The 15,484-nt window shown below is 34.7% G+C and overlaps 1 pseudogene; it reads right to left on the minus strand.

Moving 5' to 3' along the window:
• Positions 1-769: 769 nt before the first annotated feature.
• Positions 770-888, minus strand: LOC118604720 (annotated as a pseudogene).
• Positions 889-15,484: the final 14,596 nt, after the last annotated feature.

Consider the following 15,484-nt stretch of genomic DNA (forward strand, 5'->3'; position numbering starts at 1 on the left):
AGACTGAGGTAAATATGATTTATATCTGGAAATAGGCTCACCTTTCTTTTCGCTAGGCCTTTAGTACGAGATTTGAGTTCAGTTAATGAGGAGGTGGGTGGGATTTGAGGTTTGTAGTTTCTATAGATACTTTCAGTTTCCTACAGCTGCAAAATTCTTTATGGATACTTTGTGTTTACAGCGGGGGCTGGTTTGCCAGAAGAATTTTTTCCAGTTGCTGTTTCACCTTTAGATTTAGGTCTCCCCTTTGATTATGCCTCAAAGAGGTTGTATCTCTTGTATTTGAATTATTGTTTGATGTTTCTTCATCTTGTGGTTGGGATTGGGAAATGTTTTTATACCTGATTATCATCACCATATCCTAAATTTCAGAGGTGTAATGTCCTGGGTACTCCTGCTCTCCTGGTATATCTCTGACACCAGTACATATTCCAGCCCCTCTGCAAGGGTAGAGGGCACTTCCCAGCCCCCAGCCCCATCACCCCTGTTCCCTTCCTTTGGCTACAACAGGCCTTTACCAGTGCCCTAGTTATGACCATGCTTCTTGCTTTTTCCTCTCCTTTTACAAATTAAGACGTTGTTTCATAGGAGATTTAGAAAAGAAGAATCCCAGTAGAAGAATTTCATGCCTTCCTATAGTAGCTATTGTTCTCCTCCTCAATGCATAACATTAAATTTTTTTTTTTTTTTTAGGCAAGGCAACCCTTGGTTGACCTCACAAACTGCAAGGACCTTGTCAGCTTACAATCCCTTATTTTTTATTTTTCTATGCCTACATCACCTGGTCTTCTTAGGTGGTCTCCCATCCAAGTACCAACCAGGCCTGACCCTGCTTAACTTCTGAGATCAGACAGGATCAGGCTTATTCAGGGTGGCATGGCTGAAAAAAATTTTTTGTCTTGGAACTTTTCTAATCGTTTTAGTGAGTTGGTTTCATGGAGAAAAGCCTGCAAGGGTGCGTGGACTCCTACTATGTTTGCCACTTCTAGAGGTGTGACCTCTCATTGCTAGTGTGCACTCAGACTCCATTGATAGACCATTCACCCTACTAAACTGTTCTCACAGTTGTTCTTCTTGCATCTTCCCAGCTAAGCCAGAACAAGTAGGTCATTTTTCCTTCTGGTACTTCTCTCTTCTTCAGTTTTAGGCCAGTTCATTCATTGTCCTACTGCCTCAGCTCTCTGATGAATTTAAGAAAAAGCATGAACTTGTTGTGTGTCCAGTTTTGTGTTGTTATTTTCATATGATTGGAGACAATGTTTTTTTAAGCTTCCTACGTACCTGATTGGGAACCGAATACAGGTAATTTAAAATCACAAACTATGTGCTCACATTTAAGTTCCCAAAGAAGTTTGGTTACTGAAGACTTCTTTGAGACATAAAGAGGTATATCAATTTCAGAAAAGTTGGGAACTCGTTGCCCACAGGAGCTAGGGAGACTCAGGTATAGGTATTGTTTTAATTTTCTTCTAGTGAGTGGCTTCTGAAAGTTCTGCATGGCTTTTAGACTGTCAAGAGTAAGTAATTTTCTTCCTACAATACATCATAGTTAAAGCACATTTATTGATTAAATTGTAATTTACTTTAGGAAATATTAATGTTCTTTTTGAGATAAAATGGTATGTAAATAGAAGGAATTGATCTCACATCCTCTCCACTATGCAGCCAAAGTCATCCAGATGTTTAATAACAATAGAATCAAAACAATATGTAGGTTTGATAAAGGCCCTGATAAAGAACTTTTGAAAAATCAAAAGGAATCTCAGTAAATCCTAAAATAGAAATGCCCAAGTATATTGTTGACCTAGCCAGAGAAGGGCAGAGATATATGGATTATCCTGATCTAAAAGAACAATAAAGAAAGCAGACTATCAATCTATGACTATAAATTTTATAGCCTCACGTGATACCAAATATAAAATAGTATTTGTTTTTGATACTACAGGAAATTTGAGATTAAGTATTTTATTTATGGCCCTATGATCCTGGAAAAAGTTTATATTTCTGCCTGTTGGGTTTCTTGACTTTAAAGATAAAAGTATTACAATAACTGGTACAGGTATAATGTGTCTGTTCTTTATTAGGTTTTTATTTACAGATTTAGTCTTTTTTTAGTTCTAGTTTTAGATAGCATTGCGAAAACTTTAATAGAAGTTTGGGTGGGTTTATCTGAACTTCATGGGTTCAGCCTCAATAATTTTTCCAATAACAGCAGATATTTTAGGACACAGAGATTCCAGATCTTTATGAAGATCTTCAATTTGGGTTGGATTTAGATTTAAAAAAAATACAGGTAATTCAATGTCCAAATGATCTATGAACTTACTAAGAGGAGAGTCCTGAAGGATTTCAAGAAAGAGACTATCAGGAGAACACTGAGTCTGGCAATTTGCACAGTATATCCCTTTCTATGAAGTTAGCAACTGTGCCGTTGTAAAGGTGAAAAGCTATTATCAGTTAAACATAGGAGACTGAGTATCTGAGTATCATTAGGGACACCTACCATCTGGGCAGTTTGTTAACTTTGAAGCAGAGGTTGGATAACAATGCAAAACTTTAGTATTGTAGTATCTACAAATCAACATTCTACAAGGTTGTCCTTTAATATTTAGATATTTCTTCTCGTAAGATTAAAAATAAAACAGAAAATGAAGCATTGGATTCTCGCTTAGGCTATCTTTATTGATTACCTACTTTATTTTTTTTTCCTTTTGCTTTTTTTGGTTAACATTGGAAAATTGTATTTTTTTCCTCAATGTCATTTTGTTTTTTATGACATATGCATTGGTGTCCTACGACATAATTTCTTCTTATGACTCTTAATGACTGCGCTGAGAACATTTAGTTGTTTTATTTGTAAGAACAACAGTTTATTCTAGGTCTTATTCTGTTTTTGTTCTAAGGCCCCACGAAAATATTCACGAAGCAGAAGATTGGACAGAGGGACTACTTTCCATCTGGGCTTTGCTTGCATATGGAACCTGCTATTTCTGGTTAAGGCTTTCACCAAAAAAAAAAAAAAAAAAAAAAAAAAAGTGATGAGAGAACTGTGTTCACATTTGCTCCTGAGTACCGAATGTCTTCAATGGACTTATCCTTTCCTTGCTTGTAGGATTTGATTAGAGTCAATTTATTTTCATCAGAAAGATTTTGGAGGTAGTCATCAAAACCCTTGTTCAACATTGAAAGCTTTTCTAAACTCCTCTGGCTTTCTACACAATTTGGAGTTTTTTCCGAGTCTGCCTTTTCCATACTAATTTATGCATTTGAGATTCTTTCTATTATAAACTAATTGATATAACTCTGGGAGCCCTGTCATAAATGAATAAGTGAAACATGTTTATCTTAATCTCTAGAGCAAAATTTAAAAAATACAGTTTACCTATTAAGGGACAAAAAAGAAGGAATAAAAGAGCCAAAAATAGATGATAAAAAACAAATTGTAAGACAGGATACTTATATACATCAATGTTTACAATAAATGTGACTGGATTATGCATCCTAATTAAAAGGAAGATACTGGCAGTCTTGATGAAAATGTAAGACCCAGTTATATGATGTTTATAAAAGATATATACTTTGACATAAAGATGCAGAAATTTGAAAGTATATGATTGGAAAAAAAACATTTCACGCAAATACTAAGCATGAGAAAGCTGGTGTACAAAGTACATTTCACTCCAAGACATATTGCTAGAGTTAAAAATAATGTTTAATGAGGGAAAAAATGGTCAATTCATAAAGAAGACATAATTTCTAGAATTTATATTTGTTTTGCCCTTCAATTCAGCTCATTTTTATTTCTATTCTCTTATTGTTTCCTTAATCTTCTAATCATAATCCTATACACTTAAGTATAGTCTCTTTCAGAGTTTTATTTTTCAATTGGGACCCTAATTCTTTGTTCTAAGTTCCCATTTTTTTTTCATTTTGGTTTTGTATACGTCATGTCTGCTGATTTCTCACTTATAATGTATATAATTTTTTATTTCTCAGAGACCTTGTTTTCATTCCATCATAGACAGATTTGTACTTGTACTGGCTCAGTTAGGATTCTAACTTCAACTTCAATGTCTTGCCTCTCAGAAATCTAAATCTTTATTTTCTTCTTTCCCTGTAGTCACTGACAGCCAGCCCTTAAATTCCCCAGTTTGATAACCAGTTTCTTCCAGTTGCCTCTCTAGTCCTCCCCGCACCAAATTAACTATGACTAAGACCAACTAAAATAAAAATAAAATAGCTAGTCCCAAGGCCTTTTTATATTGTCACTTTATATATATAGAAGGGCTTGGGACTAAAATTTGTGGCATCCAAAATTTAAAGTGGGAAAGATGAGAATGAAAAAGCCAAGGAGAGAGAGAAAAAATTGAGAAATGTCATCTTCTCCTATCTGAGACTAATTCCTCCTATTTTGGCCTTTCTCATGGCTTTCTACCTTCTCAAGAAACTCACGGTATTAACTATGCTTTCTTACGTGGGCCACCTCTTCCTCTCTACTGAGTGTTCTTTCTTAATACATGAATAAGCTTAAATTCCCCAACCCCCCCCCCCCGCAACATTGAATTATTTACCATTCACAGAACTAGGGAAGTAACAATTAAACACAGATCCGAAACATAAATTAGAGTGAATGGGAGGAAGGGCAGAGTTGCAGGACAGAACATCTCAGACCTAGACTAAAAGCTTTGTAATGGAGGGAATATCTCTCATTTCAAATAATTGAAAGCAGAGCAGCGTGGCTGAAATGGCAAGATCAAGGGGACAGCTGTATTCTACGAAATTGAGAAATATACACAAGATAGATCATCGGGACTTTGTTGTCACATTATGGATTTTGTTCTTTGTTCTAACAGAAGAAAAACGAAAAAAATGAATAAATAAAAACACGGAAGTATTTTAAGAAGATTAGCATGATCCTACTAGAATTTCAAAATCATGTTTAAAAATGAGAGACTCCAAAGCAAGACATTTATTGTATATCCTCTGCGTAGTTCCTCAAATCTTTGCATTGGTTTCCCATTACTGCTATAACAACTTACCACAAATCTTGTGGCTTAAAACAACATATATTTGTTTTCTTACAATTCTGGAGGTCAGCAGACCAAAATTGGTTTCACTGAGCTCAAAACAAAATATCAGCAGGGTCACGCTCTCTGAAAGTACTTGGGGGCTTCTGTTTCCTTGCCCTTTCCAGCTTTTGAGGTCACCTGCCTTCCTTAGCTCATGGCCCCTTCCTCTGTCTTGTAGTCGAGCAGCCCAACATCTTCAAATGTCTCCTTAAGTCTGACCTTCTGCTTTCATTACTGTATCTCCTTCTCTGAATCTGACTCTCCTGCCTCCCTCTTTCGAGGACCTCTGTGATCACATGAGGAGAATATCATCTCCAGATCCTTAATTTAATTACACTCCTTTTTCCATGTAAGGTAATATATTTCTAGGTTCTAGGAATTAGTATGTGGACGTGTGTGTGTGTGTGTGTGTGTGTGTGTGTGTGTGTGTGTAGGGGGCAGTTTTCATCCTACCGTATCTTCCTTCATAGGTTTTATTACTGTTTATAATTATAGGTTTTAGCAATTACTGAACATTTGTCTCCTCTTAATGAAAAACTACAGAAGGCACAGTTTTTACCTCTTTATCTCCAGCACTTAAGTAGCACAGTGTCTGGCTCTTAATAGGTGTTCAGTAACCACAGTTTAACTAAATAAATAAATAGTGCTTTAAAGTTAAGATTAGTTTATCCTGGAAGCAATGGATACTTTTGTTCAAATATTTTTATAAATCCCTACAGAGTATTATCAAATCACTTCAGGATATTTGTAACTGACTTTACTTATTTTAGTCCTATATTCACCTACAGTCTAAATTCAACTGATTACATATAGCGGTATTGATTATCCATTTTGAGGCTTTTTGTTTCTAACTCTATGCTATTGGGAAATAGAAATAATTGCTCAGTTATAATTATTCATGTAACATTCTGTATTATAAAGTGGCATCAACTGAAATGATTATTCTGGCTCTGCAAATGTTCTGTGGTCTGTAAATTACATAGTTCAAGTATAGGCACAGCAGAAATTGCTAGCTTGCCAGTTTCTAACACAAAATAGATTTTTCTGATGCCAAATAGCTGTTTCAGAGTCACAACATTAAATCAAATGTTTGTTGATTTGGCTTAAACATCATGCCAACTTGAACACGTGTGGAATATAACCTATCTGTCTCACCTTTGTAAATGATTCTAAGTGTACCCCATCACCCAAATAAGAAACAATAAGACTCATCACTATCTTTCCTTTTCTTTTTATGTCTATATCTAATCAATCACCCAATCCTCTTAAATATCTCTCACATCATTTCATTCTCTATAACCCTGTTTGGTTTGTATTCTGATAACATCTTGCCAGAATCTTACAATAGTCTACAGACTGACTTCCTGAAGCCTTGAGATGTCTCATTATACAACTTTTTATTACATAATGTAGGTTGATTTTTTTTCCTCTTTATGAAAATGTCACTTATTCAAGGGAAGATTTATCACTTGTAATTAAAAAGATGCTTAAAAAAAAAAAAAAAGAAAGGAAAACCTTTCAGGTCAAAGAGAAGGGTATTCCAGTTTACAGTGGCCTCAGCTGAGGCTCTTGAAGAGCACCTCCCTGATTTTTCAGTTTATAGTAGGAAACACCAAGCTTTGATGTGTATGTAAGAGAATGTGTGTGTCTATACATGTGACCTAAGTATTTGAAACAGAATCTTAAGACTATCACCTTTCCTTGACCCTATTTTTTTCCTTCTGTTTCTCTACAGCAATCCTGAGTAGTATTTATAAAGTACAAAGCTGATTTTGTACAGCCCTTTAATAAAACTTTTTAATGGAATTAATAAATAATCCCACCTTTCCTCCTCACCTCTCATTTAGGGTTTTCTATGATCAGGCTCCTGTTTAACCTTTCAAAGTCCCAAATGGCCTTTCCCATGTACACGACATTCTGAGAAAATGTAAGTATTTAAAGCTTCCAATTTCTTTTTTGTCTCCTTTTTTATGTCCCACATAAAATTTTCTCAGCCCAGAATTCAATTTCTTTTCTTGTCTCATAATGAACATGTAGTTCTCCTTGAAGTTCTAGCTCAAGTTTTTGCTCCTTCTCCAAAAGTCTTCCCAGACTAATCCTTTATCAACATGCTCAAACGATATTGATCAAGATTTGCTTTCTGCCAATACTGTATCTTATAACATGGATCACACCGTATTGTATTTCCATGTTGATTTTCCTGGTAGACTCTAAAGCACTTGGTTAGAGGGCTTCAGAAACCATGTACATACACTCTTGTGTCTCAGTATCTAGCACAGTGTTTTGCACACAGACAATGCCTAGTAAAGCTCTCTTGAACAAATAAAGTCTCCACCTTGGTCTTGACTGAGTATGTTCCCACTTTGGGGTATACCTCCAGGCAGGATATTGAGATATTACAAGTCTATAAGGGAGATGACCTTTTGAAAACCAAAATATTTCCTAACAACTTTCAAAATCAAATGTATATGGGGGTATTTAGTTCAGTCAACAGTCTGTATTAAGATAATAATCTAAGATTTTTTAAAAAGGATTTAAATTTTACAAGTTGAATAAAGTCAGCATATAGAAATGTTCCCTTGAGATGGAAACATTTTTCTTGCCAAAAATGGAAGAAAGTTCTGATAAGCGGACTACACCATGGTTGAATATGAAAAAGGCCTATTTTTCAAAAGCCAAGATATTCTAAATGCGAGCCTTTTAATTCAAGGAAGTGTGGGTCCACAGCAGCTCCACATTTGGTTGTAAAGTGAATGCTTGATGATTAGGACAGGCCCTTCTCATCAGAGTGGTGAACGTCTCTACCCTGGGCTGCTTTTTCACTGAGTCTAATAGTGCACAAAATTCTTGAAAACATGCTAGTTTTCCCATGGAGGAATCGATTTATCTCCTCATTTTGGTGTGAGTGAATTCACTAGATCTTTTCGCCTTCTGTATGGGGAGAAATGTATTTCCTTAAAATCAAAATCAGTGTTTGGACCCTCAATGGCAGAGATAACAGCATGAGTGTTTTTGTTATTGTTCACACAGATGCTCGCTTTTTATACAAAGTCTAGCTTGTTCAAAAACTAAGCTGTATAATTAATAGTCAAATTTGAAAATATTTTCACAGAAGCATTTTAAATATTGAAAAGAATTAGAGAAACTTAGCAGTTTTTCAGCTAGTGAAATTCATTTTTTCTTGGTAGTCAGTCCTCACAAGAAGAAAAATATATATTTATACATTGCCTTAATCATACATGGCAAATGTGTTACAAGAGTAATAAGCCTCAACTTAGAATCAGAAGTCTCAATTTGAATGCAGAGCCCTCTTTTGATTGGTTTGGTGAAACTAGGTATAGTTACTGTTTCTCAGTTCTGCTGTCTATAAAATGGTTGTTAATAAGGGAATATGTTCAAATTAAATGTATATGAAAACATTTTTTAAAAGTGGATGTCTTACAAAAGTGCTAGTTACTATTGTATCATTAATAGAATATTAATAAAATGTCAAAAAAAAATCCCAACTATTATAGATCAGGGCTGATGTACACCATGCATTATCATTTGCTGGAATCTATTTCAAGTATTAAGTATGCAAGCTATACAGATTATTAAATACTTTTATGAGCAACCTTTCTATAGAGCATTCTTCTTCTTGTTATACTTACAAATATTCCTTTAGAGGTAACTGAATGTTACTTCTCTTCAATATCAAGATATTGAAGTTTTTACAAGTTAATTACCATAAATTAAATGAGCTGCGTTTAGAGATTCTAAAAGACTGTATTGGTCATAGTCAGAACCCCACTAGATTTATGGTAAACTATAGGAATAAATGAGGTACATTGGATCTCTTTTAATATGCAAAGAGATCCAAATATATATAATTGTATATATTATAATTGTATATAATTGTATATATGTAGTACATAAAAAAATTGTGTGGATATATATAATTATATTATACAATTATATATATTTTGGCAAATGTGAATTTCTGTACAAAAATGTTAATATTAACATATAACATTAGTTATATTTTTATTTTATATTGATCCTCGACTAGCAGAGATTCTGTTTTCAGCCAATTATATTCAAAGAAGTATCTCTAAGTAGCTGTTCCAGTGGGTTAATTCTATCAATACAAAACCTGCCATGAGCTAAAACTTCTCCACATTGTTTGCTTATGGGACATGTGATTGAAATACAAAATGAATAGCATGTTAGAAAAGAATGACCTCCATGGCTTCAGGAAAGAAAGATTTCAAAAGCCTCTGGTTTTAAAATGCCAATACAAAGCTCGAGCATGTGGAGCATGCAAAAACTTCATTTTATAAAGCTTTGTTCATTTGCCATTGCCCAAGTAATATATTTCAATAATTTAAAATTATTTTTTAAATATTTTGAATTTCATAAGTAATTAGGCATATGCTGGAATAAAATAGACTTTTTTTTTTTTTCGGTGTAATTTGTACATTTTTCTTGGTCCTTAATAACTACTTGTATTTTTCATCATGTTATGGACTTGGCTAAAATTTTATTTTATTCTGGCATGTAAAACTTAATAAAAAATAATTTTATTTCTGGACCATAAGCCTAGAAAAGTTCGAGACACAACAAAGTAGTCATTGGGAGCAAGGACTGAAAAAAACTTCTCACTGAAATCACTTCTCAGAAAAGAAATTAGAAAAACATTATCTTAAATTCTGTTTGATGATGGAATTTAGTAACTTCTCATTTGCTGAATATGTAATACATGATCTACATATATAATTTGATCTAGTTATCATTATAGTCTTGTAAGGTAGTATAATCTACTCTTTTTTATAGATGAGAAAAAGTTGAAAATTTAAGTAAATTATCTAAAATATCAAAGCTATTAAATGGCAATATCACTTCATTACCCCTCACTTCCCTGTATTTTTATCCTTGGTTTAGATAATAAGGTCCATTATCATAACTAATATCTTATAAATACTTACACATCTTTGATTTTTTTCTCCATTCCACTCCAAATGGATGAATCCAGTACCTTAATTTATTCAATCCTGAACTCAAGAAATAAAATTTCTGAACAAAATGGGGAAGTTTAAATCACTTCAAACAATTTCTTGAATACAATAGAATACAAACATCCTATTGTTTTTTGTACTACCAAGAAAGAAAAGGAAGAAAGGAAGGAAGGAAAGAAGGAAGGAAGGGAGGAGGGAGAGGGAAGAAGGAAAGGAAGGAGGGAGAGAGAGAGAGAAGGGGTAAATTAAACACTGGCATATTGTTTTAATTTTCTATTGCTGTGTTACAAATTATTGCACGTGTAGGTACTTAAAACAGAACAAAATCATTATCTCACAGGATCCAGGAGTCTAGACACAGATTAACAATGGCATCTGCTCAGAATCTCACCAGGCTGAATTGAAGGCATCCAAGTGCTGCCTCTAGTATCTGCTACTGCTGCTTTTACAAACTGGATATTGTGTCTGCCGCCATTCTATCTAAAATGAAGATGTTCCACTTCTTTTTTATATCTTTGTGTCATTAGATCCTAATTTAATGCACAAAGCAGATGGCTCTGATGGCTCACTCTAATTCGTGTGTCTGTGCCTTTGCTGCAAGGGAGGCTGGAAAATCTAGCATGTGGATTGTGGTCTTCGTTATATACAATAGAGTCCCTTCTGCTTGTTTGAACAAAAAGGAATTTATTAAATAATACTAAGTGACTATATATACATATGTGTGTGTGTGTGTGTGTGTGTGTGTGTGTGTGTGCGCCTCTGCCACCAGGCACATGAAAATGTTTGATCATTATACACATAGCCTTTAATTCATATGCATCCAAGTCTTATAAGAGCTATAAGATTGGTAGAACCTAGGTTATATGCCTGCTCATTAGTTGCAAGAAAGTGTGGGGAATATTTCATTTTCCCAACTTCTAAAATAGAAGACAATAAACCCGTTAGAATGGATATTGAGTGAACCAATCAATATTTTATAGCCACCATAGATGTAGTTGGCAATTTTGTTTGTAATGAGAGGAATGTTCAGCTTCCCATCACGACATGTGAAGTAGTATAGTGTTTCCTGAACATAGAAATAGGTTTCGAATGCTAGACAGATCCAAAATGATCAGTATTCTCTAGGTGAGGTGACTAAGACACTCATCTCATGTATAAGATTTTAGTATCGAACAACTCAGAAATCAAGATTAATAATATTTTAGTCACATTAAAAAAGAAAAATTAATGCAAAGAAATCCATAATGCACTAAAGGTCAAAGTTTTAAATAAAGAATCTGTTTTCCTAGGATGTGAGCCCTATTGGAGGTTGAGGCAAAGGAAAAGTCAGTAATACTGACCCTGGGTAAATCTTGTGCCTTAGGCAAGTGCTTCTGTCACCTCCCTGCCTAGCCCTGAACTAAGGTAGTCCCACTCTAATTCATATATATTTTTATAAATGGGTGCCAGCTCCACTATGCTTTTGTAATCACCAGCTTAGCCACTACAGTGAAAAAAAAAAAAAATCTTTTCTGGCATATATATGTGAATCCCATAGAACATACTCATTGATTCTGCTTGAGTCATTGCCCTTTTGTGAACCACACACTTTGACTAAAAGAAAGAGGATACTCTGAATAACCACCTTTGAGCACCAAGACTAATAGTCTCATCTAGGATATTTGGAAGGGGAGGATAAATTCCCCAAAGGAACTAGAACAGAAATAAATGTAAAAGCAGAGTGGGCAGACGAAAACTGTAACATGACTGCTTAATGTGTTCAGATTACTCTGAGAACCTCTGTCCTGACCTTTAAATGTCTATTCTTGCCTTTTATTCTCTATTCTCTATGTAGTATCCAGTCAACCTTTAAAATGCAAGCCTGATCATGTATTTATGCTCACAACCCCTCAATAGCCTCTCAATGTACTTAGAGTATAATACCAAATCTTTGCGTGATCTACTAAACTCTGCATGACCTTACTTCAGCCTTACTTCTCCAGTTTTATTGTATTCCCTACTCCAACTTATTCTCTAGGCTCCAATAGTCCTTTCTTTACAATGTTGTGGTACACTGACTTCACATTTCAGGGGATTCACACGTGCTTCTCACCTGGATAACCACACATTCTTTACATCTGAGTTTAAATGTCACCTCCTCGGCTAAGTTTTTCCTGACATGCTAACTTAAATTCTGTTATTTCTCTTTCAGAGCACCCTTCATGGCACTTATATTTCAGAAGCACATAGTGTTTTGAAGATTATCTCATATATACTTTCTCCACCCTCAACCCCACTAGACTCTAAGAACAGTAAAGGCAGACACATAGGTATTTTATTCTCTTTCTCCAGTCCCCAGCCTTGTACAATGTCTGGCACAGTGATTGATTAATAATACTTTTGTTGAATTAAAATAGAACCCTGAATGAACATAGAACTGTTCTTTCCTACTTACTTCTGAGGTTAATTTCATATCCTTCCTATTTTTATTCTATAGGCCACCAACATCTTTCCAATGAATTATATTTTGTTTACATTATTCAAAGTTGGTTTCTATTGCTTGTAACCAAAGTAGTAACTTTGAGTGTTAAAATCCTTAGCAGGAAACAGAAATTTTGGGGAGCAGCTTAAAGGCAATGGGGAGTATTTCCTTTGCAGTATTCTCTTTGGTCCCTTAGTCCCTGGTCTCACTTGTTTCCCCAATCCCTTCCTAGAATATCTCCACCTGTTACCTTAGAGAAGACCCCAAACTCATCCCAATGGAGACAAGAAGAGTGTCATACCCTTAGCCCTCTGGCTCCCTGCTCACCAACCCAACTGAGCTAAATGCAACCATCAGCATGTGCAGGATGATCTCAGCCATCTAGGCACGTGCTCCCTCTCTCTTCCATTGGTTCACTTTTCACTTAACTTTTGAGTCTGAGATTAGGCATCGCCTCCTCTGGAAAGAATTAATTTTTTTCCATCAGAGATTGTACTCGGTGTCCTTTTATGTGTTCTTACAGTTCCTTGTACTTATCCCAATTATAATACTTACAAGCTGTGTAATTGCTTGTGTACTTGTCTTCACCTATTCTCTTCTGTGGACACAACACTGTTGCAGCGTACATTTCCAATGCCTCAGACCCTAATATTTAATAATTATCTAATAAATATATGCAGAATACACAAAGTAGAAAGACTTTCAAAATTCTCAGTGTTTATTTATCTATCTGAATTCTAAGTTTTTGCAACACACACACATACACACACACACACACACACTCACACTCACACTGCACAACTTGAAATTGTCAATATTGACTGGCATAGGCTTTTCTTTTCTTGCCCCCTGCTTCTCCATGGTCAGCTGCCAATATCATATACTTTCTCAACCATATAGGTTGATATTCTCAGAGATTCCAACCCTTGCCTAGGATACACACCCTGCTCACTTTAGTGATTTGGTAAAGACCTGTGTAATATGATTGGCAGTGAGGATGAGGAGGAATGAACGTTAGCAAGTTCAGGAGAGAAAATTTTGGTTACAGTTTCAGACGGATCGAAGAGGAAAACAATTAAATGTAGGAAGATCTGTGGAAGCAGGAGCCGCAGAGTACAGTGATGTTATATGTGTTCCAACCTAATAAAAAAGGTAATAAATGCACGTTTCAACCTTTTGCCCAGAACATCTTTATATTCTCGCAAAATCTTCATTAAGAGATTTCCCTGTATTGCATATTGCAGAACTGCTTCCCAGTGTGTCCATTTCAGTGTAGGTTCTCACTGAAAGTAACTGAAGATTTGTTAAGATGCTACTTCAGTAACATACCCCTTGTCCAGTATTTCTTAGTCCCGTATTTATAATAACTTACTCATAAAACGTATTTGCAAAACTTTAGTATTAATTCAGGGTTGTTCCATTTATTTTTTATTGAAATAATGTAATTAAAGGACCTATTGAACATATAATTGTAGGTATTAAATATTAACTTAATGTAAGTATTAAATATTAATTTTTAGAAAAAAGTCTTTGCTAATTTATTGATGCCAAAGTGGGCCTAGGTTTAAGTTATATGACAATTCATATTTTTTTCAAGAAATAGGAAAGAAAAATATTGAACAAAAATATTCCGATGCTTTCTAGCATCAAACTATGATAATTAGTAGTATATTTTTTATAAGTGGAATTATTTGAAATTGTTTTATTTTTCTTTTAGTCATGAAAAACATTATTATTATTTTTGAATACTTTATCCTTAATGTACTTGTGCTATATAACAGTGTGTTCTAAGTTAAACAAAATAATTAGGGTACCCATGGTCTACATATCATACAAAAAGGGGCCTTTCCATCTTCTCTCTTGATCTAAAGAGCCTGTGGTTAAGTACTTTAAATTCCCTTCCCTTCAAAACCTTTTACTGTGTATTTTATCCTTGGGACAACTCACATGTTTTGCTATATTGAAATCTTTGTAAAATAATAAAATGTGTCAGAACCATGCTAATGTTATAGAATACCTTGAAAAATATATTTTTAGTAAAATTCACAGTAAAATGTTTATATTTTCAAAACCATTTTCTATTCTATTTCATACTGGTAAATAGAGTAAGGATCTAAAATATCCTGCCTTGTACCATTAATCTTACAAATAGACTCTGAGTGAGTAGTAAGCTATTAGTGTTACTTGGTGACAGGCATCAGAGCTGGCCAGCTACTTAAATTGCTTCCGTGTCTGTGGCCTAATTCTTAGCCCAGTGTTTTTCAACTCAGTCAACCACTTTACAACAACACATCTACAACGTCCAGTGAGTTTAGGGTGGAACAGCAATGATACAGCTCTCTATGATGTTTCTTCATGGCGAGTTCTATGAGATGTAAGAAATACATTCCTGAAAAAGTGAATCTGTAATTATGACAGTAGAAACTTCTTTGAGATATTTCTTAGAAAGACTATAACTTACATTCAAATTCACCACAGCACAAATTGGGCAGAATAATATTCAATGTGCCTGTTTTGGAAACTAGTGGTGTGCTATCTTGCCTACTGAATATGGAACTTGGTAATTTTGACTGTCTTTTTTTTTTCTTAATGAGAACCGACTTAGGTATTTTATTCGTTACATGGTTTTAAGCAGAATGGTGAATGATTTTGTGAAGAGATTATTTGAGATAACTGTGTGCGTGTGCACATGCGTGTGTGTGTGTGTGTGTGTGTGTGTGTGTGTGTGTGATGACAAGAAACTAAACTAAAAATTTGGAGATAGTTTTGAGACAATAAATATTGTAATAAAATATTGAGACTATACACTATCTCAGGCTATGTTCTACGTGCTTTACATGCGTATAACTCTGTGGGGTAGATGGCATAATTATACTTATTTCATAGAGGAAGAAGTGGATGACTAAAAGGACTAAACACCATGCTCAATGTCATCTGTCAGTTGCAAAGCCGGGGCTGAA

The sequence above is a fragment of the Rousettus aegyptiacus genome, unplaced genomic scaffold, assembly GCF_014176215.1.
Source record: "Rousettus aegyptiacus isolate mRouAeg1 unplaced genomic scaffold, mRouAeg1.p scaffold_m13_p_6, whole genome shotgun sequence".
Classification (NCBI taxonomy): domain Eukaryota; kingdom Metazoa; phylum Chordata; class Mammalia; order Chiroptera; family Pteropodidae; genus Rousettus; species Rousettus aegyptiacus.